The sequence below is a fragment of the Aythya marila genome (genome assembly GCF_965140915.1).
Source record: "Aythya marila genome assembly, chromosome: 2".
Classification (NCBI taxonomy): Eukaryota; Metazoa; Chordata; class Aves; order Anseriformes; family Anatidae; genus Aythya; species Aythya marila.
The window spans coordinates 55,044,975-55,072,216 of record NC_139043.1 but is presented as its reverse complement, the minus strand read 5'-3'; positions in this window follow the sequence as shown (position 1 = coordinate 55,072,216).

The window sequence follows — 27,242 nt, the reverse complement described above, 5'->3', positions numbered from 1 at the left end:
TTCTCTGGACTTGCTTGAGCACCTCGATGTCCTTCTTGTAGCGAGGGGCCCAAAACTGAACACAGTACTCGAGGTGCGGCCTCACCAGAGCTGAGTACAGGGGGACGATCACCTCCCTAGACCTGCTGGCCACCCTGTTTCTGATACAAGCCAGGATGCCGTTGGCATTCTTGTCCACCTGAGCACACTGCTGGCTCATATTCAGTCGACTATCCACCATCACTCCCAGGTCCTTCTCTGCCTGGCAGCTCTCCAACCACTCATCTCCCAGCCTGTAGCTCTGCTTGGGGTTATTGCACCCCAGGTGCAGGACCCGGCACTTGGCCTTGTTGAACTTCATGCAGTTGACCTCAGCCCATTGGTGCAGCCTATGCAGATCCTCCTGCAGAGCTTTCCTACCCTCAAGCAGATCAACACACGCACCTAGCTTGGTGTCATCTGCAAACTTACTGAGGGTGCACTCGATGCCCTCGTCCAGATCATCGATGAAGATATTAAAGAGGACCGGCCCCAGCACCGAGCCCTGGGGCACGCCACTAGTGACTGGCCTCCAACTGGACTTGACTCCATTTACCATGACTCTTTGGGCCCGGCTATCCAGCCAGTTTCTAACCCAACGAAGCGTGCGCCAGTCCAAGCCAAGAGCAGCCAGTTTCTTGAGGAGAATGCTGTGGGAGACGGTGTCAAAAGCCTTGCTGAAGTCAAGGTAGACCACATCCACAGCCTTTCCCTCGTCCACCCAGCGCGTCACTTTGTCATAGAAGGAGATCAGGTTTGTCAAGCAGGATCTGCCTTTCATAAACCCATGCTGACTGGGCCTGATCGCCTGCTTGCCCTGCAAGTGCTATAGTATGACTACATACCATATGGTATGACTACAGGGATCTTTTACTATCATTGAGTAGATAACATTTAGTTAGAGCTCTAATTATCCTTAAGTAGCTTCTGCATTAAGCATGGGCTGGGAGGATTTCTCCAAGAATTTCAGATGTCTAAAAATGGTATACGTAACTGTGAAAGAGTAAACACTATTGAATATATAAATAAGGGACTGAGTCCAGTCTAGTAAACAATGAAGAACAGCAGATGGTGGGGTAGGTGAATTATTGTATGTTATGCTGTAGGGAGTTTAGTGAGCAGCTCAGAGTTTTGCCATCTCACCTGTTGTTGACATTTGTGAAGGGAAAGCACATCTGTTATTTAGATCATTCTTTTCAGTGCAACTTGTACATTAAATTCTAATGCAAATTAAAGTATTAAAAAGAATAAGTATTTGTTTTAAGGTGAATACATATATGGCACCTAGAACATGTATTAGCAAGTTGTAAAAACCTCTCTAATTAGGTTTGAAAATATTTATGTGTGATTGAAACATAAGTGGTCAAGCCCTGTATTTGGGCTACCAAACTTTCAAGTTTTACTTGAACTGTCACCTCTTTCTATTTTCCATATTTTTCTAGCAGGACCATCCCATAGGCCTTACCAAAAGTTTTTTCATGGCTTTGTTTTTGGTACCCTTTGGTGTCTCATCTTACTCTTAATGTTCTCACAAGCAATTGATTTTGACAATGATAGAAATTTTACAAATCAATTGTGAACAAGACCAGGCCCTGAACATGGAGAAGAAGGATTTTTCTACATGAAGCAACACTGCTCCTTACCATTTTTCAGGCTCTCACTCACTATCGTATCAATTTGGAGGATAAACATTTGATGTTTGCTTATTGGTTTCCATCAGAAGGAATTGGTTGCAAAAGTGCTCAGGGCTATATTGATAAAGGTAACTTTTCAGGTTTTGATTTTTTTTCAATTACTATATATATATATATATAATATATATAGTATATATACACATATATATGTGTGTGTGTGTATATATATATATATACACATATATATATAACAATTATATAAATATATAATTGTTAACCAAATATTTTGATGAATTAAATATGTTGCTGGACTGTGTTAACCTAAATAGACCCCCAACTTATTTATATTGATATTTCTTTATATGAAATAATGTATAGAAAGAAAACATATTTACCACTTTACAAAAATCCAAACATATGACTTTGGATGATTTTTTTTTTTTTTTTTTTTTTTTTACTTTCTGAATGTGCATGTTGCATAGTAAATAATGTTTACTCTTCATAAAGTAGCTACAAGAAGAAAAATACTTTGCCTGAACCTTAGATTCAAACTTGGCAGCAGTTAAAAGAAAAGTATTAAAATGTAGAGGGTCAGATTGGATTGTTCAGTGAATTATTTGCTTTATAGTACTGCTGTTGACATTCATGCTTCTCTCAGAACCCCTTTGGAAATTAAATAGATATATCTCATGGGATATATGCACATGAAGCACAGCTAGGGAACTGATTTATAATGATTTCAGAGCTGTAACTTGGGTATATTTCATTCCCATAAGCAAAGAGGGACCTTTCAAAATCTAACACTGTAGTCTGTGATTTCCCATTACCTTAAATTGGCCAGCTTTTCAGAGTTTGAATGCTCAGTGATTCCTAAAACAAGTGTCCTTTAAGGCTAATGGTAGAGTCAAGCCTCCTGAGCCTAATTCTGGTGCCTTGTTCCCAGGATCACTTTCCCTTGAGTGTTGTGTTTTTCAACAGATCTTTTGACTTTAATAATTTTTCCCTGTTCTACTTCTTTCAGTGCTTTCCTTCCAGCTTGAATACAGACAGATTCTTTATGTTCTAATTCAGCTTTCTCTTGTTAATTAGTTTTTAATTTTGCAAGCAAACTTCAGGACATTTAGTCTTGCTGATATTATGTTTCTAATAACTGCTGCACTCTTTTGGTTTCTGTTTCGCTTACTCAAAGACCACACTGTGATTTTGTAGGCCTGTCTACGGAGGTTGAGCAATTGGCTGACAGGCAGAGCGCAAAGGGTAAATGGGGACACATCTTGCTGTCGGATGGTCACTAGTGGGGTCCCACAAGGCTCCATTTTAGGGCCAGTCCTCTTCAATGTCTTTACAAATGATTTGGATGTAGGACTAGAAGGTGTTTTGAGCAATTTTGCCAATGACACCAAATTTGGAAGAGTTGTGAACTCTGATGAAGGTGGTAAGGCCTTGCAGAGAGACCTGGACAGATTGGAGGGCTGGGTGACCACCAACCACATGAAGTTTAACAAAAACAAGTGCCGGGTCCTGTACCTGGGACGGGGCAACTCTGGCAATATGTACAGACTGGGCAATGAGACGCTGGAGAGCAGCCCTGCAGAGAGGAATCTGGGGGGTTGTGGTTGAAAGCAAGTTGAATATGAGCCAGCAGTGTGCCCTGGCAGCCAGGAGGGCCAACCGTATCCTGGGATGCATCAAACACGGCATTGCTAGTTGGTCGAGGGAGGTGATTGTCCAGCTCTACTCTGCGCTGGTGCAGCCTTACCTTGAATACTGTGTGTAGTTCTGGGCACCACAGTATTAAAAGGACATTAAACTATTGGAGAGTGTGCAGTGGAGGGTGACAAAGATGGTGAAGGGCCTAGAAGGGAAGAGCAGCTGAGGTCACTGGGCCTGTTCAGCCTGGAGAAGAGGAGGCTGAGGGGGGACCTCATCGCAGTCTACAACTTCCTTGCAAGGGGGAGTGGAGAGGCAGGTGACCTATTCTCTGTAAACTCCAGTGATAGGACTGTAGTGGGTTTACGTGGCAAGGTTTTGGTAGCAGGGAGCCATAGGGGTGGTTTCTGTGAGAAAGATCTAGAAGCTGCCCCATGTTTGGGAAGGGCCCCATTGTTTTCCAGAACTGAGCCAATAAGTGATGTTGTTTTGCGCCTCTGTGAGAGCATATTTAAGACAGGGAAAAAAAAAACGCTGCACCACACAGCAGCTGGGAGGGAGAGAGCAGTGAGAAATGGCCTTGCAGGCACCAAGGTCAGTGTAGAAGGAGGGGGAGAGGTGCTCCAGGCGCCGGAGCAGAAGTCCCCTGCGGCCTGTGGTGAGGACCATGGTGAAGCAGGATGTCCCCCTGCAGCCCATGGAGTACCACGGTGGAGCAGGGTTCCACGCTGCAGCCCGTGGAGGAGACCATGGTGGAGCAGGTGGCCCTGCACCGACGGAGGCTGCCGCCTGTGGAAGACCCCTGCTGGAGCAGATTCTGGGCCGGACCTGTAGCCCGTGGAGAGGAGCCCACGCAGGAGCAGGTGACCTGGCAGGAGCTGCTGCCCGTAGGTGGTCCACCAAGTGAGAACACTTGTATTTTACTAATTGGCTCTATGAATTTGTACATTTATGCAAATAACATAAAACTTCCCTTGAACTATACACAATCAGTGGCAAAAACTTCAGCATTATTAAAAAAAAAAAAAAAAAAGAAAGAAAGAGAGAAAAAAAAAAAGAAAAAAAAAGTGATATTAAGTGGAAATGAATGACAGGTAGCTTTAATGAAACATTCTGTCATGGTTTTGGCTGGGATAGAGTCAGTTTTCTTTGTAGAGGCCCACACAATACCATATTTTGGATTTTTTTTTTTTTTTTGTGAAAATAGTGGTGATAACACACCAGTGCTTTTGGTTTTTGCACAACGTTTACATAGAGCCAAGGACTTTTTTGCTTCTTATTCAACCCTGCCATTGAGGAGGCTGGCAGTGCACAAGCTGGGAGAGGACACAGGCAGGACAGCTGAAGTAAATTGACCAAAGGGATATATCATACCATATGGTGCCAAGCTCACTACTAAAAGCTGGGATAAAGAAGGAGGAAGTGTGTGTGTGTAGGGGGGGACATTTGGAGTGATAGCATTTGTCTTCCCAAGAAACCGATAACACGTGATGCGCCCTGCTCTCCTGGAAGTGGCTGAACACCTGCCTGCTGATGGGAAGTATGAATTCCTATTTTTGTTTTGCTTGCACACATTATGTTTTCTTTACCTATTAAAGTACCTTAATTTCAGCCCATGAGTTCTCACATTTTTACATTTCCGATCCTCTTCCCTATCCCACCTGAGGAGAGTGAGCATATGGCTGCGTGGTGCTTACCTGCCTACCAGGTCTAAACCACAACACGTTCTCTTCTTTGTAACATATAACAAGAACCCTGTTCATTACTTCACTAATGTGGTCTTCTGGTTATCAGTAAAGCTATGACTATAGTGCTAGAAGATAAATGCTTTGTACAAATAACAACAGTGACAATGACTGATTAGTACAGTCAAAATGGATAATTTTCACTGTTATATGTGGCACACAGCGCATATATCCTATTTTTCCATTAAGTTTTAGGTGGAAATATGCCCCAAAATTCTGTTGCATGCTGAAGATTTTTACATTTATTTCTTCACTGTATATTATTTGCCTCTTGAGAATTGTTCTTCAGCTTATTATACCTGTGTATGGTCCAAAATTCTGATATTCTCAGTTCTGGATCTGCTTCAGAATTGAACTGTATCTTTTCCATGGAAGAGTTTAAGGATACAGGCCTTCTCCTGACAAGTGCAAGGACATTGCCAGAATCTACATCATGGCAGACATATAATACAAAATTAATTCTGACTTTGGAAAAATCTGTTTTGTTTGACACAAGCTACCACTTTTTCCAGCATCAGGCAAATCCTGTATAGAGGATTGTAAATAGTATATTTACAGATGAATTACTCACTGTAATAAGCTTCTACATGCTCTATTCTTCTTGCATCAAAACTAGGCAGTGTTTTATCTGTAAAACAATGCCAGGCCTTTCTTTATCTGCCTGATATTTAGTGTGTAAGAAATTGCTGTAGTAGTCAAGAGAAGCTAAGTGGTGAACAAAGATGGGGCACTAGTTGATAAACTTGGTGAAATTTTTGATTTGGCTGAGATGTCAAAAGACCAATCTGATGAAAAACTGTGAATAACCTTGGGTTAGCCACATAGTTCTGACTTGTTATATGTAATAATAACCTTATGGCTTGAATCTGTCACCATTACTTAGGAAAAAAAATTAATCAAAGAAGCAAATAGACAAATGCAAAGAAGAAAAATTCGTAAAAGGTTAATAAATACTCTAGTCTGATGCAACTTTTGATTTCCTCCAAGGCACTGATTGATGGATCTGGGAGGAGTTTATTCAAGCATAGTTTACATTTACCTTATTTCTTCTACTTTCCTTATGTCTTTATGATTTCTGTGAGGCATAAGCAGATGGTCCTTTGGCTGGATCAGCAGCATTTATCTTGAGTAATCCTCATGTACAGGTATTAACTTCAAGAGTAATAAAGTCCTATCCCATCCCCTAGATAAACAACTTTTTGTATGCGTATGGTAGGGACACATAGGCCATTGGTGGCCTAGATATTGGCTTGAAATTCAGCCTTTTGAAATATGATATGTGGTAGTAGAGTGCAGACAGTAGGGCATGGGGTTGGAGTCTTCGGGAAGTCTGGTGATGTAACACAAAGGTTGACTACCAAAGCTGGGCTTCTGGTTTGAGAAATTCAAAAGTTCAAGAGGAAACAGATGTTGCAGCCACTCTTACCAGTGGTATTACCAGAACAAAGTATGGTATGGTGTTCATCAGCAAGAACATTTAAAACATTTAAAAAGAAACATTTAAAAGAATTTGAATACAAAAGTTCTTTGCAAGAAGAATTTTTCTGAAGTCTTCCACTCACAATAATCCTGATATATTTTTGACAATTTCTAGATAGAAGGGATTTTAGCATATGACATGGCTGACTGCTGTGAATTGGTGTTCTCAGAGACTCCTCTTATGGCAAAAGATTTCTCTGAATCTGTCAAGACAACTGTACAGCAATTTTGGAAAAGATCAGTCCCATATTTGGATTTTGTTTTATTAAATGATTTACAAATATATTATTTGGTATGTCCAGTGGATATCATGCTAATAAAAAAATACTGCATTTCTTCCAAAGACCAGTAAGAAAACATTCCTGTAAAGGAATGGCTGTTTGTTGAATTAGTGTATGAATTTTCATGTGTGTGAGAGAAAAAGATAGGAATGAAGAGAAAAAGCAATGCAATCTTCTTTATTTTTTCAGTTGCTTTTTTTCATAAAAACCTCTTGCTGCACCACTGAAATCACTTCACACTGAGACATTTACTTCCCATCTGCAAACTATAATTTCCTATGGGATTTGTAATGGAAAAGCTGGATCCACATGTAATTTGACTGTTTCACTGTTCTCAGGGAGGTTATAGTATCTTTGGTTTGGAACCCATTCACTTTTGGAAAATGCTACAAAACAGCTGTCTTCTTTCTCAATTCATAGTTGAGCGGAAGTAGATGTAAAGCTAAGCTTTAAATCCTGTACTCAGACTGAGTTTGGGGATGGCAAAACTGCAGCATAGATCAGCTGTAATTCTGTCACAACATCTGCGAAGAACACATGCCTTATAAATATTACATTCTGGAAAGTTTTGTAGTGGCTGCTGATTATATGGATCCAAGCACAATGTATTGTTTTGAATTTTGTTCATTTTACATGGAACCGAAGAGCCCAAATAGACTCATAGCTTTTAGCAGCTACACAGGGAGAGGAAACATTGCATTTGATTTAAAAATCTCATCCTGAGTTTCCAGAAACAGGAAAAAATATCTTTACTCATAAAACTTGGTTAATTTTATTTTCAAATTTACTGTCAAAGGCTGTATGCAGGAATCAGAGTATTAGTTCAGGATAAGATCTGTCTTAAAATTAATTCTGTGAAGTGATGAGTTATCTCACTTTCATCTGGCTTCAGAATAACATTCTATTGTTTGGCATTTATTAAAATTATGAATAAAGTTTGCTAGGGAAATTTTGCTAGGGAAATAGCAACCTATAAGGAATTGGGAATGTTTGGTGGCATTCCAGGTGGATGGTTATAAGAGACAACCTTATTATAGTAATACATATGCAAAGAACACTGTCGGAAGTCCAGATCAAACTCATTACACTGTGGAGGTAATAAAGAACATGATACATGGGATATGAAAACACATGGCAACAAAATAAAAGCAATGGAAAAAGATACTAAAGAAGAAAGGGGAAATATTGCAATATATAGAAAATTACAATACAAGTGAAGTAACAGCTTGGCTCAGGGGTTTACAGGAAGACTATACAAAAATCTCACAATGACAGTGGACTCTATAATGAGACAATTTCTGCTTTATTTGTTCATTTATTTTTAGATTCCCCTAACCTAATGGACAAAAATATTCTTAAATTACCAAAGAGCTTTCTTGTAACAAAATATTTAGTCTTTACTGCATATACATTTATGGTTCTAAAGATGTAGAAGAAAAGGGGTTATCTCTGATCCCTCGGGACTTGAGTATATTTGAGTTGTTTATTTTTGTTCCAAGAAGGAAACACATTCATGTATTTGTCCTTTTTGGACCTTCCAGACTTTCCGAATACACTTAACTCCAGCACATGCACAGACAGTACTCTATGGTTATTCATTTTCTTTAGGGAATGTGGGGATTGCATAACAAATGTTTAAAGATGACTTATAAATCCCAGGAGGTTTAGAACAAAAGCACTGAACAGTTCTTAAGTATACAACAGAGATTTGCCACAATAAAATTTCCAATGAGTTTCATTAAAACAGAAAGGGTAGTTCTGTGGCTTTAAACAAACATGTAAAAATGAAAAGAAAATCAGTAAGGAACAACAAACTCATCTGTTTTCTTCAGCACAAAGTTAGAAATGAAATTCAGCCCCTATCTCAGTATAAAAAGTAAATCCAAAGGGATTAAACCTCCAGTAAACTGAATAATTTTGTCTTTACTTGGTCTTAATAGTAGTTCTACTTCAGATAAGGAAAACAACATTCCATTTGATGGAATCCTTATTTGAAATACTCAGTTTATCCATATATCTGATAATGTGGTCTCCACAAAAAGCCAGACCTGCAGTTGACGTTAGGCTACCCACATGTACCTATCTTAGTTTATCACAAGTTTGATAGATAGTGCATTACCTCCAAGACCACTTTTCTCCTGAACAAATACAAATACAAAGATAAGTAGTTCCCATGCTGTTCTTTAGTTTCATACATGCAAATGAGATCAAAGTCTTCTGAACTAAAACCACATTTAAATCATAGACTGGGTAAAATCATTCTTAATCAAGAATTACCTATATGGAATATTGAATATGTTCCTTTTGTAATGTGTAATGGTGAATTACGATTATTGTTTTTACTTCTGGAAGCAAAACAATGTCATGCAAATGTATTTTGCAGGTATGTCTCTTAAAATCAAGCAATCAAACAAAACAACAACAACAAACAACAACAACAAAACAACAACAACAACAACAAACAGAGGTTGTTGCAAGACAACGTGAAATTGTATTGGGGGAGACAGTGAAAGAAAGCACTAATTGAATACAAGAGGGCTTTTACTTTGTGTTGATTTTATTTTATAGGAGATGATCAGCAAAGAACACTATGCAAAAGACCAAATAAAATTCTGATAATTTGGCCAAGATCCTCAGAATAAACTGACTTTCCCTGAGTTGTGTGAGGAGCAGGCTGTAGAAGAAAACAATACATTCACTTTCTTACAGTAGAAAAGAATAAACTTGCTGCTGCATTTCTAGAGGTTTCAATTAAATCGTTTCTTCTCTGCTGGCCTGATTTTATGTAACTGTACTTAAAGCCCTTGTCCACTTTTCATTTTCCAAGTAGAATCATGATACCATAAAGTCACTTATGATTACTGTAGGTGAGAACTAAATTTACAAGAAATGTGGATGTTCCAGGTTATTGTTAAAAGTGTCTAGCAGCTTGAACCTAATGTAACTTGTGCTGTGGTGGAAATCTGATTTGCCTTCTTCTAGCAGTATATGAAGTCAGTTGGCTGTCTGAGATCATAAAACACATTCAAAACAAGATTATTCTGAGACCTTCTAATCTGAACTCTGTCTATATTGCTCTTTGAAGAGATTGAGAGATTATCTGCATATAATCATCATACTTAGTAATCATTAGTACTTAAGATTAACACAGAAGTGGCATTGGCATGTGAGGGATCCTTTTTATTGACTAGCACCTTCTATTTGATTCCATGTATTATGTCCTTTGTAAATTACTCTTCCTCCCCTATTCAGAGATTGGGCCAAATGTGTTGCATTTATTGCTTATAGCTCTGAATTTTCTGACTTTAAAATTAGATATAGTGTCCTCCTGATCCTCCATAGGGAACACACACCTGTGTTGAACTACTGTAATTATGTTTGCATGGTGAATTCTCATAGGTAGCTCTGTTTACAAGTAAAGAACTGATTTTCTTCTGCTATTGGCATAGCATGGCCATGTTAGAAGCTGATTTTAACATGATAGCCTAATTAAATTAAAATGGAAGGAATCTTGACCAATTAATTTGTGCTTCCTAATTACTAATGTTCTTGAACATTAATTATATGTATTTTGTTTAAGAACTATAAGGAAATATTCAAACTAAAATAAATTCCCATTTTCTGTACCTGTGTTTTAACCTCAGAAAAAACTTTTTAGAAAAGTACAAGATTTTTTTTTTTTTTTTTTTTTCTGTACATTCTGATGTGGTGTCAACCAGGACTTTCAAATAACTACATCTTAAACAGTTAAGTTTTCTAGCAATTGGATTACGTACTTGGTTCTGGGCAACCTGCTCTAGTTTATCCAGTTTTGAGCAAGAGGACTAGACCAGATGATATCTAGAGGTACCTTTCAGCCTCAGTGATTCTGTTTCTGTGATTATACTCCTCATTTCAAGTGTGAGCTTTCATTTTATTTCACAAAAGCATCACAAATGGTGAAGGTACTCCCAGATTAGATTTGTTTAGGAAACATCTTGGCAGAAATTGGTTAGTTAATTTATTTATCTTTTTTCAGGCTTGGTTTCTGGACTTCCACAGAAGAGGTCTTCAACTACACAGGAAGGAAGGGTTATATAAAAAAAAGAAAACAAATGTTGTCATTTGAAATTTGGTATTGATATTTTAGTATACCAAATGAAACTGTTTCATAGAATCATTGAATGGTTTGGGTTGGAAGAGACCTTAAAGACCATCTAGTTCCAACCCCCTTGCCATGGGCAGGGATACCTTTCACTAGAGCAGGTTGCTCAAAGCCCCACCGAACCTGGCCTCGAACACTTTCAGGGGTGGGGCATCCACAGTTTCTCTGGGCAGCCTGGTCCAGTGCTTCACCACCCTCTGAGTAAAGAATTTCTCCCAAATATCTAATCTAAATTTACTACTTTTTAGCTTAAAGCCATTACTCCTTGTCCTATCACTACACTCCCTGACAGAGTCTCTCCCCAGCTTTCCCGTAGGCCCCCTCTGGGTACTGGAAGGCTACAGTAAGGTTTCCCCAGAGCCTTCTCTTCTCCAGGCCAAACAACCCCAGTTCTTTCAGCCTGTCTTCATAAGAGTGATGCTCCAGCCTTTTAATCATCTTCGTGGCCCTCCTCTGGACTCATTCTAATACATCCATGTTCATTTCAGTTATAGTGTGTTCACATTATTCCTTAACATACCTCTTAATTAGTGATGTTTCAGAATTTTTTTAGTTCCAGCTTCATTCCTTTGTATTTTTCCTATAAATTAACTCATGGACTCTGGAAAGTGGACTTTTAATTTAATACATACCTCTCGTGTCACATCTATGTATGGTGCTCAAGGCACAATTTAATACATTTTGAAAATTCCCTGATTTTCTACGAGCAAAAATGACAGGATTAATTTAGGAAGTATTAGAGATGAGTGAAACATGCTCTGCAATAGCACACAAGCTAGAATTCAAATAATTAACAGAGAACATGTGCTTTTAAAATGTTTGAGAATTAGAACATTTACATCTGCACCACATATTTTTTATTTGAAATCCATATTTAACTTCATCTTTATGGTTTTTATCCATTAAATGTTTTTCCCTCAAAACTTGGATCCAAAGGTAACATTGTAGTTCTTTTCCCTGGAGTGTATTTGTCATCTGGCTTGGTTCAAATGCTTAAACTGCCCAAAGCTAAAATTTCAAAACAAAATATAAAAGGGAAGCACTGTTTCCATTTTGATACTTTAAGAAGATATTCACAGCAGACAGATTTTTCATAAAATCATTTTTCCTCCATTGATAATAAGTCTTCCTCAGGGATGGAGGGAACCTATATCAAAGGCTGCAGAACCTGGAAGTCTATTATGCCTGCATACATGTACTAGCATAAAAAGCATGTACTGCACCTACAGAAGTGGACATATTACAGAAAAAATGGAAGAAAGCTAGTAAGTTGAAATGCTGCTCAAAATTTCTCTGCAGTGCAAGAAAAAAAATATATATTTTTTTTTTTTCCTGAGTCAAGGATGTTAGACTACAGAGCAGCTCTGGCATGGTTGCCCTGGTTACACGAAGTGGTAACCACTGCTATTGAAGTAACAAGCACCAAAACCATAAGTACCTGTCCTTGCGTTTTTCCTGAATTTTGGAACTGGCTGAACTGGCAGAAGAGCCATGGTGTGATTTGTCCTACCATGTATAGAAGTTAGTTCTCAGTCTAGCTGTGTTTAAGAGCAATTCAGCTGAAGATAGACTGACCCTGTGTTGAATCCAGATCATTCTCATCAGATGAAATTTGTTCTTTAGAATTACAGATTAATGTAAAAAAAAATCCTCTCCCAAAAAGTCAAGGTTTCTGTAACCTTCATAGAAGCTATTCTGGGTTTTACATCAGCTGAAAAATTATCCATGCATATATTTTAAACAGAAACTGCTTGAAGAATTCATCTTAGTATTGTATAATGTATAGCATATATAACAAGGTAGAAGTCAGGGACACAATTTGCTAAGCAATGAACCTAAAGAGTCATAACTAGTGGTTCCTGTCCGGAAGATGTTACAGTCTTAAAACAAAGACAGTAAAGACACACAATTAAAGGACGAAAAGCGCCAGAGAAAGGAAATGAGAGAAAAGCTCTAAGTTAACAGTGTGACTGTTTCACACTGAAGGCTAGCTAAGCTTGTCCACAATGCTCTCTCAATCCCCTCCTCAGAACAGCAGGGGGAGAAAATATGATGAAAAAAAGCTCATGATCTGAAAAGATCAGATTAAGACAGGGAGATCACTCGCCAGTTACCATCACATGCAAAACAGGCTCAGCATAAAAGAGATTAATGAAATTTATTGCCTAATAATAACAGACTAGAGCAGTGAAAACAGCTGTGAGCAGCAAGCTAAACACATACATGTATTTCACCCATCCACCCTCCTCTACCTCCTCCCCTAAGGAGCACAGGAGTGGGGCCTGTGCTAAGTTCGTAATGATCCATCTCTGCTGCACTCTCTTACCCCGCATGGGGCCTGTCCAATGGGATGAAGTCCTTCCCAAACTGATCCTACGTAGGATTCCCAGAGACAGAAGCTCTTCAAGAAGTGCTCCAAGTGGAGCAGTCCACTGGAGTGCAGTCCTTCAGGAATGGACTGCTCCAGCATGGTACCCTATGGGTGGCAGCTCCCACCAGACCTCCTGCTCCATCCACCATGGACTCCTCTACATGGGTTGAAATTCTGGCCCTGAGTCTAGTCATGAGAGGGCTCTCCAAGGGCCACAGCCTTCTTCAGGCCACATGCACCTGCTCCAACATGGGCTGAAGCATGGAGAACTGCTCTGCTGTGGTACTCCATGGTCTGCAGCCTGCTCCACCAGGGGCTTCTCCACAGGCTACAGGGGGACTTCTGCTCTGGTGCTTGGAGCACCTCCTCCCTTGGTGTCTGCAGGGATGTTTCTTTCAACATTTTCTTACTCCTCTCTCCCAGTTACTGCACAGGATTTTTTTCCATTCTTAAATGTGCTATCAGAGAGGCACAACCAACACTGTTCTTTGGCTCAGCTTTGTCCAGCAGTGGGTTCCTTTGAAATTGGCTGGAACTGGCTCTTGTCTAATATGAAGCAGCTTTTGAAGTGCTCTTATAGAGATCAGCACTGAAGCACCTTCTGCTACCAAAACCTTGTCATGTAAGCCCATTACAAATATCAGTAGTGAAAACAGACTTTGACAATTTATTCAGTCTTGACATAAGACTTTACAGACAGTAAATTGCTTTACAGACAGAAAGCAGTTTGACACCAAGATGAAGTGGATCTTTTTTCAACCATTATCCAACCATTCAACCTTCTCCTGGTGAAACCTTCAATATGCACCTTGTTTGCAAATTCTATTTTCTGTTCATAAACTGGGTATCATTTACCACTATGAGTCCTGAGTATATCCAAACTGTGATTGACAAGTAAGGACTGAGCTTTGCATGAACATGTCTTGAGCTGTATTTCTGGATGGAAGCCAGTACGAGTCATTGATATCAGAGGCTTATAATGTGAAGAACAGTGTACTTTGCCACTTACAGTTTGTGCTTTGCTTTATAACATAAAGGCAAATAGAAAGGGTCTAAACACAAACTGGTCAATACTTCCAACCAGTGTCTAAGCTTATGGCAATAATTAACAAATGATGACCTGTACTAGCTCATGATGCTGAGCTTCAGACAGGTCATTTTGACTAGTGCTATGTTTGAGTGTGCTCAGCTGTCTAGAGCAGGCATTAGGACTGATGGTTTTCTCTGCTACTGCTAATGGTCTGTCTTGTTTTTTTTTTTTTTTTTTTTTTTTTTTTTTTTTTTTTTTTTCCTACATTCATGACATGGAAAACTGAAAAATACTTTGAAGACCAATTTTATCAAGAAGGGGTATAAGAAATTGAAGACCTAACAAGAGAGAGACAAAACAGATCATCCTTGTAATCTTCAGGTTACACTGAAATTCTGTAATTACATTTATAATTTTACGTAATTTGAAACATATGCAGTTCTGCCTAGAGGAATATACCTTTCAGTGATTCATAGAATAAAAATGAAAACTCAAAGACATGAAGCCTAGCAAATCCCAAAGCAAAACAAGAAGTTTAACCTCATACCTACTCTATTTTAATAAAGATTTCACTTTCATAATGGCCTTGGAGCACACTCAGAATATAACATCATATATCTCTATTAAGAAGTAAGAGGTCCCCTCAACAAGTACTGAGTTCCTTTCCAAAATACTATCAATGTTATATTAGTTATTCTTATTACAAAAAGAATAACAATTGTGCATGAGACATGATATACTTGTGAAGAGAATAATATCATTGCCTGGCTGAAGAGTATGAAATACAGTCCAAATTGGCAATGTTTCTGTAAGCAGATTCATAAATGTTAGATCTCATGGACATAAAACAGGTAAAAAGTAACATGCCTAGTAAGTACATTATTGATTTACACAGGAAGATTTCCAACCCTTCCAAAGTGTTTATAAGTTGCTTCCTGAAAAATTGAAGTCAAGAGACAAATATTATATGAAATTTCAAACAGATGAGTAGCCATTTCAAGCCTGATCCAAAATGTTTTCAGTTCAGTTCACTGATTCCTTTGGACTTCAGTCAGCTTTGACAATTAGTTTTACTATTTTATTTTATTTTATTTTACTTTATTTTATTTTATTTTATTTTATTTTATTTTATTTTATTTTATTTTATTTTATTTTATTATTTTATTTTATTTTATTTTATTTTATTTTATTTTATTTTATTTTATTTATTTTATTTTATTTTATTTTATTTTATTTTATTTATTTTATTATTTTATTTTTAACCTTATTTCAAGCCTGGAAAGATGCTGTAGCTCTGCTGGCCTTCTCCTCTAAAGCATGTCCTGCCAGGAGTTTTGTATAGGATTTCTGGAGATCTACCCTGTGCTCTCAGTGTTTTGAGGTGGGCAGATCTCAGGAAAATGCTCCCACCAATATTGATGCATTTTAATTCAACTACATCTTTGCCTGAAATGGCTAGCTTGCACAGTGAACACAATGCAGAACTCTATGCATTGGGTAAGTGGATATAATATGAATACACTAAGTAAATAAATTGTATCACACAACAGTATCACTGCTGTGCCATTAACAAATGAGTAACCTGAGATGTGTATACTGCCTGTTGATTGCATATATTATTGCATATATTTATTGGGTTTCTTTTTTTTTTCTCTCTCTCTCTCTTTTTTTTTTTTTTTTTTTTTTTTTTTTTTCGTTAATATAATGAGAAAATATTTGTAAGGAGTAATTTGCAAGTGATTAGGTCACAAGGGTCTCATTGGGTCTCTAATGCTAGGACCATTCAAATACTGTAGCTCTCCTGTTTCATCTGTTTCAATTGGTAAGCTGTTTGGGGAACAAAGGATTTGTTTGATTCATCTGACTGTGTTTAAATCATAATACTGAATCACTCTTATACATAAGGAAAACTGGCTTTTAAATGGAGAAAGAGGAAAATTAGTTATATATATTTTTTCCCTTTCCTGCTAATGGACTAAACAGAATGAGAAAATTAGATCTTATGGTACAGTCTTGTAAGATGATGAGACTTTCAATATCATGTTAAATTAAGTTATGAGTGGCTTACAGTTCCACAGCTGTTGACTTACCTAGTGTTGTAGTAGTGTGTGCCATTGCCTATGCAAAATTCCATTGCCTATGCAAAATTCATCTGCACGTTAACAAGGAGTTATAATTTAAACGTCTTCTTGCATCAGTATGCAGCAGGTACTACTGAAGAGGAGTGATGAGGTGGAAAAAGAGAGACAAAATATATCCTTTGCAATCTTTATGTAATTCTTTAAACCAGAACAGTTTGTACTTTGTGCTGCTGTATGATTCACTGAGCTGCTAGACTACCTCTGACATTTTGTGTTTTCAGAAAAGAAAGGATGGAACTGGTGAAAAATCTATGAGCTTCTTTATGCAGACTTTGTTCAGATTTTTCCAGCCCACAAGCTCTACACCATCCTAAGAGTGGAAACATGTGCTTCATTCCCATGTATTCAAAATGAGTTCCATGTGAGACTCATATAAGTGATCCTCTAAAATGGGCCAAAACTCCTATAAGCAAAATAATTTGTGCATGATGCAGTTTATGTAACAATTCTCTTAAAGCTTTTCCTTTCTATTTGTTTGGAAGTTTGGAACTTCTAAGGAAGTTTCCCTTCCTTCACAAAATTTAGTCAAATTTGCATTGTGACTGGCAACAACTGCATATACTCCTTGTACATATTCTTCGCTGCAATTAAGCTTTTTCCGTCTATTTACACATGGAGTCATTCATTGGTGGTATACTGCTCTGGGCAGTCTATGTTTTGTAACATCAATATTTCATACAGTTCTCATAGTTTGCGTTTTTACTGCCCTCTGTTATGCAATTTTTCTATTTGTGCTATCTTCTTAGTGGATGGGGAGAATTGGCCTTTGGCAAGAACAAGTAGCGAAATGAATATACATGCATTTGTAATCAATTGATTTTTATTTATTTGTTTCTTTTATGTAAACAAACAAAGATATCTGTAATTTGGGCTAAACAGTAACCAGGGTTAAGTGCTAAAGAAAGTTCAGTGTGGGTTTAGTTTATTTTAAATTTCACTAGGCTATAAAGTCTGGTATCTACTTTTTTATTAACTACCAATGATAAAAATATTACAGCTCTAATGGCTGAATTAAGCCATCATAAATCTTGAAAAATTATAGTTATGCCACTTACATAAGTAGCTGATGATTTCAAAAGAGTTACATGTGTTTTTTTGGAGAGAATAGTAGATGGCAACCTACTGCTGCCAAGAGATAAAATTGCTTTTTTTTTTTTTTTTTTTTTGACTACAACTGAGCAGTTTTGTATCAGTTATTCTTCTTCACAACTTCTCTTTGGTACAAAATCTGCAATTTAAGTTGGTATGGTCCATTGCTTTCTTTACCTCCTATGCTTACATCCAATGCACTGTGCAGCCCTCCACACATCTTTGTCTCTTGAACATCTGTTAAAATATCAAAGGATTAAAGTGGTAGTGTCAGCAACTCAACATGAAATAGATGTTAGCTTAGTGTGCCGTGACAACTCTAGTACTTGGTTTTTGGGAAGTATTAAATGTAGCTCCATATTTATCAGCTACTTTTATTAACCATGATGTTCTCTCTGTTTAGGATGTCACATACTTGGTTTTCCGCATTACTTGCTCTCAAATTATAAATACTCTATACAGATATTCAGGATCATAGAATCATACAACTATTTAGGTTGGAAAAATCAAGTCCAACCATCAACCTAATCTAACAAGTCCCATAACTGAACCATGTCCATTAGTGCCACATCTATAATATTCTCTTAAATACCTCCAGGAATGGGGACAATTTTGATTTTAGTTCAGATTTCCAGCTAAGAATTAGTGATAAACATACTCCATATTAGTCTTGCTTGAATTTGAATCATAAAGGGTAGAAATTAACCTTCATCCCCAAGTAAATAAAGCTGTGGCATTAAAAAATATAAATCTGTTTTCATTAAAAGACATATTTGATGTTGCACTTGTTCTTATTTATATCCTATGAAAACTGTGCAGTGTCTGCACCTTTAGTCTCTCCTTATATGGTGTCATTCTTGCTCTCTAATGATTTTTCTTGCCTGCCTCTGACTTCTCTTTTTCCACTATAAAATGTGTATTTATCATTGCAAAGCTGTTACCAGGTACCTACTGTACAACATGATACCAACTTGCACTATTCACTTATATATGAAATCAAGTGGTTTTTGTATTTACAAATTTAGCTATTCTCTTTAATCTGTTTTGTTATACATGATTTAAACTCTCATCTTCATGGTGTAATGAGAACTATGGAGCACTAGAAAACAACAGGAATCTTTGACTATAATTTGACATACATGTTCTCCTTCATCAGATAGTTAAACACTGCTACAGTGTGCCTCTCCATAGACTTTGCTTTAACTCTATACTGCATTCTGAGTGTCTCCCTGTGGTGGTTTTACTCAGCTGGGCAGCTGAGCTCCACCACAACCACTCTCTCTCCCCCTCCTCAAAGGGAAAAGGGGAGAAAATACAATGAAAACGGCTAAAGGGTTGAGATAAGGACAGGGCGATCACACAGCAATTATCATTATGGACAAAACAGACTCAGCATAGGGAGATTAATGAAATTTATTACCTCCTCCCCCCAAGCAGTGCAGGAGAAAAGGGAATGGGGGTTGTGGTCAGTCTCTAACACTTCCATCTCTGCCACTCCTTCACGGTCACTCTCTGCCCCTGCTCCACGTGGGGTCCCTCCCACAGGATGCCATCCTTCCCAAACTGAGCCTGCGTGGGCTGCCCACAGGCTGCAGCTCTTCAAGAACTGCTCCCACATGGCTCTGTACCATGGGGTCTATCCGTCAGGAGCAAACTGCTCCGGCACTGGTCCTCCACAGGCGGCAGCTCCCCCCAGGTTCCCTGCTCCTGTGTGGGCTCCTCTCCATGGGCTGCAGCTCTGGCCCAGGGCCCGCTCCTGTGGGAGACTGCTCCTGTGGCCTCCTCCAGGCCACATCCACCTGCTCCACTGGGGGCTCCTCCACAGATGGTGGCATGGAGATCTGCTACACCATGGTACACCACAGGCTGCAGGGGAACAGCCTGCTATGCTATGGTCCTCTCCATGAGCTGCAGGGGAACTTATGCTCTGGCACCTGGAGCACCTCCTACCCTCCTTCACAGACCTGGGGGCCTACAGGGCTGGTTTCACTCCTTGCTCTCCCAGATGCTGTTGCATAGAAGTTTTTTCCCTTTCTTAAATCTGCTTTCTGAGAGGCCCAGCTGACATCGCTCATCAGCTTGGCTCTGGCCAGTGGCAGGTCCCTTTTGGAGCTGGCTGGAGCCGGCTCTTATCTAATGTGAGGAAGTTGCTGGGCTCTTCTTACAGAGGCCACCCCTGCAGCCCCCGTGCTACCAAGCCCTTGCCATGTAAACCCAAGACACCTAGTCCTTACTCCTGGGAGATACCATTAGCTACAGGCCTCCAACTGGACTGCACTACTGAGCACAACCCTCTGTGCTCTGCCATCCAGCCAGGTCTCAGTTCACCTCAACTATCCCACCCTTCCTGAGCTTGCCTATGAGAATGTTATGGGAGACAGTGTCAAAAGCTTTGCTGAAGTCAAGGTAGAAAACATCCACTGCTCTCCCCTTATCTACCCAGACAGTCATCACATCATAGAAGGCTATTAGATTGGTTACAAAGGCCTGTACAAGACTGAAGGCGGTTTTGCAGGAGACACTGCCAACAATAAACTGCCCTGGTGCAGCCGAAAAGGTTACTGTGTTCTACAAAGATAAAAGAAGGGGTATTAGTGTGATACTTAGATTACTTGTTGCAGGCCACTACAATGCTTTTGTCAGATACTGACCACAAAATAATCAGTCCTTGCTGATAATGTTTTTAGGCTTGCTTTCTTTAACTGATAGAGAGTTATAGAGAATAGTTTTGTTTTGATTTAATTTCATGTATTCAACAAGTGTAAATTCTAATTCAAGATTCTGTAACACATATCAAAGGAAAAGCAAAATATCTTTTTTTTTTTTTTTTTTTTTTTTTTTTTATAAACAGACTAAAAAGTCAAGTAGATTAGTATTCTGTAATGTAGGTAGAATATCAAGAAGAGGATTCCTCCTGATCTTTCATAGGAAGATGCTGCAAAGCATGTAGTTCACATGGTTTTGATAAGAAATTTGTAAACACTGACTATGCTTCAAAGTTAGGCACATGAGCTATTCTTTTGTCTCTGGTTTCTCAGAATGCAGGGATAAGAATGACAAAGCTGCAAGGCTGAGAATAATGAGTTACATTTTGAGGTGGTGGAAGACCATGGCAGATTATATTACATTCCTCATAACAGGGGATGGTACTCAACACTGACAGAAAAGGCTTCACCTTTTATTACTGCAGTAGCAAAGAGAAAAATACTGAAAAAGCAGAAAAGATCCTTTTCCAGTAGATGTCATAATGCAGACAAACTTTTGGAAAAAATCAGGGGAAAAAAAAAAAAAAAGCTGCAATTTCTTTGCTGTACCATGTTCCCCTGGACTAGGGGAATTTGTTCCCTGGAGATTCATACTCCAGTAAGAATACTAACACATAACAATGGTAATGTGGCTCTCTCATTGTGTTTGGGAACTGGAGCTGTGGGGGTTCCCATGAAATTAAGGAAACAAAGCCTCTTTTTCCTCCAATAGTTTTTACTTTGTATGGGAGAGACTTTGTATGGAAGTTGACTTTGTTTGTCACAAAGTCAACTGAACTGTATAAAACAAAACACTAGAACATATTGACCTGAACAAAGAGATCTAAAACTAGTGTAAGCAACAGATAAGCTGTTATAAACTGATTTATAGTTCACAAGTTCCCTAGGGAAATCAGTTCCTTGACTTATACTAGGGCAAGATTTTGTCAATAAGCTGCAGAGCCTCAGTAATGATTGAGTATGAATGGAAAACAGTGTCCTAGCACATGTGAGACTTATTGGACCTTGATGTCCCAGATGAGGTGTGCACACCTCTGTACACCTGGGTGGCAATGGTTGGGGAACACTAGGTAGTGGGTCAGGTTGGCAAGTGAAAACATTCCAAACCTAAGTCTATTATAGAGGTCTTTTGGAAGAAAAGCAAAAGATGATGGAAAGACATGTTGAAACTTCTCCTGAGCAAAGGCGTTTTCTGACAAACTTTCTCAGGAATATCAATACCTGTTACACATAAAAAGCATGCTAGAATTCAAGGTTTCCCTTTGCTGAGGGATGTTAGTCAATGCCCCTTAGAGTTAATCATTAAACTTGTTATTTCTCAAAGCCTGAAAAAAAAATTCCTTCTCTCTAAGAAGTTGCCATAGGAAAGTTTAGGTGGAGTAGATACAAGAACAGAGCCAACACTGAGTAACAGATAATTCATGGTTTGTTTGTTAAGTGGATGGACAATGCAGGCAAACAGTGATTTCTATATTATAACACTTTTCTCGACCTCTCTGCTCCAGTTCAGCCTAACATCATGGACTCTGGGGAACAGGATGTTCACTTTAACCACCTGATGTGTTCTGTCTGGCAGGTTTGTGAGTAGCAATTCTACTTGGGATTCAGCCAACATTCAGCCAACGTGATGTTAGGTGCCTGTGCATGTGTTTCCCCTCTTTCCTCCTAACAGTAGCCAAGAGGCTGTTTAATTTATTTATAAATAAATATATACTTTTTATATATTTATTATTTATAATCTACATTAAATTGCTGTCAAAAACTGCCAGTTGCCTCAGTAACCACATAGTCCCAGGCCAATGTTTTTGACTTTCTCCATATCCAAAGCCAATTAGCAGATGTTACTAGTGTTTCTATCACATCCAGGTTTCCCACTCCAAATGTATCATGGAATTGTTATAGCTGTTGCTAACTTCACAAAGTTCACCTACAGTTTCCATTGTCTAGCTGCTAGAAAACTAAACTCATCTAGTTATAGAAGGCAGATGCAGTTAAATTCTCACTTATATGTGAAGTTCTTTCAGTTTGACTTCACACCAGGACAGAAGTAAATTAAATGCATATATTTCCCTGTCACTTCTCAGCTCTGGTATGTGCAGCTTAAACACTGCCTTATCAGACACTTTCTATCTGCAGCTCCAAACAACTTCTTTATGCCTTCTGCTCTTCCTGTTTGTTCTGGTTTAACCTGGAAGGCAGCGAAACATCATACAGCTGTTTGCTCACTGCCCCCTAAGTGGAATGGGGAGAGAATCAAAAAAGGTGAAAGTGTGAGAACTCATCAGTGGAGATAAGGACAATTTAATAAGAAAGAGGAAGAAAAACAAAGCAGATAATAAATTAAAGCAAAGAAACAAGCAACAAAAAGTGATGCATAATGCAATTGCTTGCGAAAAGCCAACCAATGCCCAGCCAGTCCCTGAGCAATGGTAGCCCTCCTGGCCAGCTCCCTCCAGTTTTGATGGTCAGCATGACACCATATGGTATAGGATATCCCTTTAATCAGTTTGGGTCAGCTGTCCTGGCTGTGTCCCCTCCCAGCCTCTTGTGAATCCCCAGCCTCCTCAATGGCAGGGCAGCATGAGAAGCTGAAAAGTCCTCAGCTCTGTGCAAGCACTACTTTAAAATGACTAAAACATTGGTGTATTATCACTACTACTTTCATCCAAAATTGAAAACACAGCACCATGTCAATTACTATGTAGAAAATTTAACTCTGTCCTAGGAAAAACCAGGATACCTGCTCTACCAAGTACGTGGTCTGGCTCCAAGTTCAGGATTAAAGCACCAGTTTGGTGATCAGAGCTGTGGTTAGATGATTTGTTGGTGGACTGTATTACACTGCATATGAAAAAAAAAACAACTAAGACATATCACTTCGGGCTGGTCTGAGTTTTTGTTACATTGAGATCTAAAAGAAAAGGTTTTTAAACTTCTGAAAGCTAAATTTATTAAATAAGATCTGTAATACTCCATGCACACTCTTTTATTGTAAGGAAGTGTTTGCTTCCTGCCAATTCAGTGTCTTTCTTAGACTTTTCCTAGTCGCCTTCAGTCTCAAGAAGGTACTCTTTGGTCTTTTCCAAGGATTGGCTGGGAATTTCCTGATCCTTTCAGCAGACTCTTGCTTTTTCTGCATGAATTGCAGCTTCCAACTCAGTGCTAGAGTCCCCTGGCCCTGTCACTTCTTTGACCTCACCAGCATATAGAGAACTGCCCAGAGGAAGGAGCATCTCTTCTCCTTTCTCTACTAATCTTTGTTTCAACCAAATTCCAGAATGAAATTTAAGAGTAGTGCACAAAACTAAATGGAACAAAATCAATACCAAGTACTTTCTGTCACATTTCTTCCATCTTCTTTCAAGCAATGTGTTTCTATCGAGGATATCAGTTTATTATCTGATTCCGTAGTGAAAATCACTACACATTCTGATAATCTAATCACATAGGATGAGAGGGATGAGAGCAAAACACTTGTGTGGCTCATCTCATTAGTAAGGTTATTTTCTTGCTGTTCTGCTTTGTTGGTCAGGTATCCTTGGCAGATCAGGAGGTAGACATGAAGTAGTTACTGTCTCTTGGTAACATCCTTATTGCTCTTCCAGATTCTGTAAGCCATTTTAGGTATCAAAATTTTTTTCCTTCACACTTTCAAAAATGAAGTCTTAAAGTACCAGAATGCCCAGTGTCTTAGTAATAAAATACTTGGTGTTGTTGCCAGATGACGTGGTTTATAAAAGTAATTTTGTTCTTGTCACAAAAGTGTAGGTGATAAAAGAACAATCCAGTGGGGGCTAATTTGTAATATTGCTTTTCTGGCAGAGATAAATGCTGCTTCAAATAGGTGTAGGCAGTTGTGTGTAGTTGGACATGTGGGAGCCCATTTAAGATTTCATCTGAGACTTCTTATGCCCTCTGGGCTTAGACCAGTAATTCATTGTAGGGGTAATAGTGCTGGAGACTAGAGTTTGGGGACAGTAAAGACACCATAATCAAAGCATCTAAGGACTTTTCTAACTTTTTAACAAAAATCTTATTGAAAAGATACACCAGCAGCTGAACATTAGAGTTGGTATTTAGCAGACTAGAAGATTGGATCCGGTAAGTCCTCTGATTTTTGTACTTGCTTGTATTAAGAAAATGGTTTAAATGTTAGATACCTACATTGAAGAAATAGTGTCCTGTGTGTTGGTGAGACACATATAGATGAGATGGCTAAAGTAATACCTGATGCTTTAGAGAAAAGAATGGAATCCGTTCAGGGATCACTTCTGAATCATTTCAAAACTACACAAAAAATAATATATATATATATTTAAGCATTTTCAGAAGTTCAAGGATGTCCAGAAAAAGCATAAGAAAAGTTTATTCTGTCATGAGCATAATGCTTGTGAATGAAACCAAGAAATGCAGAAGACTCTTGTGGGAAGACTCGGGCTTTCCTGTTATTACCAAGCCATTTCTGGAGCCAGAGGTTAGCTGGCTGATTTTAGACTTTCAACAAAGTGTGTGAACCTTTCAACTCCTCACACTTCTCATACTCACTTGAGTTCTATTTGCAGTATGTATTTAGGCCAAGTTTTTGAAAAGAACCCAAAGACATAAATAAGATTTGAACTAAAAAGTCCCTTGAGTTCACTAAAAATCACAAACTCAGGCTACAGTCCTCTAAGCAATTAAGTAATTAATTAAATGCGTTTGAATGATTTCCTTAAAACTCTGCATGCCAATGTAAAATTAAGGACACACAGTACATATTTGGAAGATTGGGGTGTAAGTTGCTAAGAATTTTTGCAGTCCAAATGAACATCTCCTTGTGAGTAACAAATATTTTCACATTTGTTCTTCGAGTCAGTTCTTCCCTGTAGGATTTCATCCTTAATTATGCTGCCATAGCATTAGCATCTTTCTTATATTCAATTATTTCTTTCCTGTTTGATTTTCTTTGAGACAAGATGTCAGTTCTGTGTAGTCAGTTTCTCTCAGGAGAAATGTATTGCTTTTCTGCTCAATACTAGTGTTTAACTGTTAGTGAAAGCATGGGTGATTCCATCCTGTGTTCCAACATAGCCAGACAATACAGTACTGAACCAGCAGTTCCCACCGACTCTCAAAAGGGTTAAGCCGGTTTGGTGGGGCTCTGCAGGGATCAAAATATTTCTGATGAACATTTTTTTCTGCTCAGAAGTATTCTGCCATTCCCCAGAAATAAATTTTCCATTTCAGTGTAAAAATATAGCATTTACCCAAAAAACAACAAAAATAAACAAACAAACAAACAAAAAACCATCAGCTTTCAGCTGTATGAAAAGGTTTTTATTTTTCTTTTGTATACTGAAAATACTTTTGCTCTCTATTTTTTCCTACTTACAAAAAAAAAAAAAAAAAAAAAAAAAAGGAAAAAACATCTTCCATAAAGCAGCAAATAAAACACCTTATCAAGTAGTTGACAACTTATTAGATACTCTTATTAGCCATCCAAACATTTCTGCAGATTACTTGAACTACCTACTGTGCTCTTCGCTTGGTCCCTTATACTTTAGGCTCTTGTGTAAGGTGGCTGTGCATAGACTGGATGTCTGGTAACCAAGCCCAGTTCTCTGTGTTGCATGGTTTCTCACACTTTAGTTAGTTATGCTCTGCCAAGGTCAAACATCTGTTTGACTATACATTAATATAGGAAGACTTCTATGTAATATATGTAGAAGTCATAAACTTAAGCAGTCTACCTATCAGTTTCTGGTAGGGTTTTCTGTTAGAGCTGCAAATCCCATGCTTATTACTGTAATCTATGCTATTAAATTCAAATTACTGTGTGTAGGTCTGCTTGGACAATAATCATATTGCAGAGTTTTGTATTTTTTGTTTGTTTGTTCATTTTTGTTTGTTTTCCAGAGTGATGTCATCTTAGGTATCAGGGGATATGTACCTCAGAGATCTTTCTTACCTGAGGTCTTTCATCCTTCTCCCTGTGTGCTCCAGGTATCTCTTTTCTCTTTCTCTCTTACTTAATTCCTGTTTCTTTCTTTCTGCCAACTCGTGAAGATGATGCTTTCATCCAAATGTTGCTGTCCTGTCTTTCAAGGGCTGGATTCCAGGATATTTAGGTATACTTGATCTTCTTCATGTTTGATTATTATATGTTATTTGCTGGTTTTGATTATCTGGTGGCCTATAGTCAATTTTGCAATTTAAAATTAATCAATTATATTTCTATTGCCTTTTAAACAGCATTGCATTTTGCCAGGCCTCAAGAAGAACATTTGAATCGTGATTAATTTCTGTTGACCTGGTTAGATAAAATATACAATATGCATATTTTTATTGTATTCACATTGTACATCTGCAAAGACCATCTTGAGTTCAGCTGAAAACAGTGCCTCTGGTCCATGTTGACATCTGAGTATTCACGCAAAGATGTTACAGCTCATTTCAGAGGCATTAAATGGATGGAAAATGTTGTACAACACACAATATTTGCTATTCTTCCTTGTGGTATAAACACAAAAGGATAATATGATACAGTGAAATATGTTCTAATTTTCCCAGGTAAACTCAGATATCCTAGCCAATATAATGCAATGCTATGCACAAATCGTAGCCGAGGTCATAAAAATTAAAGCACTCCTTAATTCAGCTGCAATGGTTTGAAAATACAACTATAGATCTTCTTGTTTTGATAAAATTTTCTTTACTGTTCCTGGGAGACATCAGCACCACAACAGATTGTGAGACATAGATGTATCTTAAGTAAGTTGCCATGAATAAGTTTCCATGAACAAGTGAGTTGACAGGAAGCTTCAGAGAAGCGTGGGTTTAATTCCAGTCTTCTAACTGAAATCTGCTTTCTCAGAGTGTTTATTGTCAGCCAAATATTGGCAGGCCATTTCTGCCT